General features: G+C 51.0%; 1 long non-coding RNA gene across 1 annotated transcript; it reads left to right on the top strand.

The window, feature by feature from the left end:
- The first annotated feature begins 279 nt into the window (after positions 1–279).
- Positions 280–897, top strand: LOC130263739 (uncharacterized). Its single transcript, XR_008842383.1, has 3 exons — positions 280–597; positions 707–777; positions 856–897. It is a non-coding gene; the product is annotated as an uncharacterized LOC130263739 (long non-coding RNA).
- Positions 898–2,535: the final 1,638 nt, after the last annotated feature.

The raw sequence follows: 2,535 nt of genomic DNA on the forward strand, positions 1-2,535 counted from the left end.
AAAAACGCTGCCCCAGCATTTCCCGGCATTTCCTGGCATTTCCCAACATTTCCCAGCATTTCCCGGCATTTTTCAGCATTTCCCAGCGTTCTTCAGCATTTCCCAACATTTTTCAGCATTTCCCACCATTTCCCAGCATTTCCCAGCATTTCCCATCATTTCCCAGCGTTTCCCATCATTTCCCATCATTTCCCAGCATTTCCCAGCGTTTTCCACCATTTCCCAGCATTTCCCAGCGTTTTTCAGCATTTCCCAGTGTTTCCCAGAGTTTTTCAGCATTTCCCAGCATTTCCCAGCGTTTCCCAGCATTTCCCAGCATTTCCTGGCATTTCCCATCATTTCCCAGCATTTCCCAGCATTTCCCAGCATTTCCCAGCATTTCCTGGCATTTCCCAGCATTTCCCAACATTTTTCAGCATTTCCCAGCATTTCCCAGCATTTCCCATCATTTCCCGGCATTTTTCAGCATTTCCCACCATTTCCCAGCATTTCCCAGTATTTCCCAGCATTTCCCAACATTTCCCAGCGTTTCCCAGCATTTCCCAGCATTTCCCAGCATTTCCCAGCATTTCCCAGCATTTCCCAGCATTTCCCAGCGTTTCCCAGCATTTCCCAGCATTTTCCAACATTTCCCAGCATTTCCTGGCGTTTTTCAGCATTTCCCAACATTTTTCAGCATTTTCCAGCATTTCCCAGCGTTTTTCAGCATTTCCCATCATTTCCCAGCATTTCCCAGCATTTCCCAGCATTTCCCAGTATTTCCCAGCATTTCCCAGCGTTTCCCAGGGTTTTCAGTATTTCCCAGTATTTCCCATCATTTCCCAGCATTTCCCATCACTTTCCACCATTTCCCAGCATTTCCCAGAATTTCCCAGCATTTCCCAGCATTTCCCAGCATTTTTCAGCATTTCCCAGCGTTTTTCAGCATTTCCCAAAATTTTTCAGCATTTCCCAGCGTTTTTCAGCATTTCGCAGCCGGGAACGGCGCGGGGACAATCCGGGATTTTGCGCCCCAGGCCAGGGAAGCTGCCGAGCACCTCCCTTGGAATTCTGACGGTTCCAGGAGCTCCGGGAGCAGCCGGAGCCGCCAGACCCGGAGCAGCCCCGCTCAGAGTTTCCAGCTCGGCTGTTGCTCCGTCTCCGGGTGACCGAGTCCCTCCAGATTCCCTCAAATCTCCGTCCAAGAATGTTGTTTGGGCTGAAGAATGCGTGGCTGGGAAGGAGAAAAAAAGGGAAAAGGGAGGCTCGGGGTGAGAGGGGAGGTCGGGGCAGGGCTGGCTCTGCTCTCCCCGCTGACAGATGTGGGGATGGTGCCTCCACCCCAAATTTATCCCGAATCCCTGAATCCCTCAGGATTCCCTTCCCTGGCCCTGGGGGGTGTCCCGGCTGTGAATCCGAGGGGATGCTCCATGGGCAGAGAATTCCAAAGGGTCAGGCAGAGATCAGAGCTCTCCCTCCAGGGAATGGGTGGAGGAAAAAGAGGAAGAGGAGGAAGAAGAGGAAGAGGAGGAAGGGGAGAAGGAGTAGGAGAAGGAGGAAGAAAAGGAGAAGGAGGAAGAGGAAGAGGAGGAAGATGAGGAAAAGGAAAAAGAGGAGGAAGAGGAGGAAAATGAGGAAGAGAAGGAAGAAGAGGAAGAGGAGGAAAATGAGGAAGAGGAAGGTTCCCAGTGTGGATGAAGTGATCCAGAGACAGCTATAGAAGGGGAAGATGAGGATGAGGAAGGTTCCCTGCATGGATGAAGCAATCCAGAGGTAGATGGAGAGAGGAAGAAGATGGAGAACAGGAAGAGAAGGAAGAGAAGGAAAAGGAGGAAGAGGAGGAAGAAGAGAGAGGAAGAGGAGGAAGAGGAGGAAGAGAAGGAAAAAAAAAAGGAGGAGGAAGAGGAGGAAGAGAAGGAAGAGGAGGAAAAGAAAAAAGAGGAGGAAGAAGAGGAGGAGGAAAAGGAGGAAGAGGAATTGGAGGAAGAGGAGGAAGAGAAGGAAAAGAAAAAGGAGGAGGAAGAAGAGGAAAAGGAGGAGGAGGAAGAGGAGGAAGAGGAGGAGGAGGAAGAGGAAGGCTCCCTGCACGGATGGAGCAATGAGAGGCACCTGCAGAGAGGAGGAGGAGGATTCCTTGGGATGGAGAGATCCAGAGGTACCTGGAGAAGAGGAAGGAGAGGAAAATTCGGATTTCCTGCAGCAATGGGGGCAGCAATGCAGAGCCCCAAAAATCTCCCTGCGTTTCACAAAGCCTGGAAAGAGCCAGGAGCAGCAGGAAAAGGAATTTCAGGAAAAAAAGGAATTTCAGGAAAAGGAATTTCAGGAAAACCACACAAACCTGGGAGCCACGAGCTCCAGGCCCTGCGAATTCCAGAGTCTCTGGCCCTGGAGCACAGGAGGGTCCGGGGTTGTGGTTTTGCTGCTCCCTCCTCAAAATTTTCCCCACTCCTGTCTGAGCAAGGTTGGAGGTGCCAACAGATTCCTTGGCCCCTGTTTGGGAATCTTTCCCCTGGAATCTCATAAAAGAGCAGTTGGGACCTTCAAATCCTCAGGGAT

The sequence above is a fragment of the Oenanthe melanoleuca genome, chromosome 26 (genome assembly GCF_029582105.1).
Source record: "Oenanthe melanoleuca isolate GR-GAL-2019-014 chromosome 26, OMel1.0, whole genome shotgun sequence".
Lineage (NCBI taxonomy): Eukaryota > Metazoa > Chordata > Aves > Passeriformes > Muscicapidae > Oenanthe > Oenanthe melanoleuca.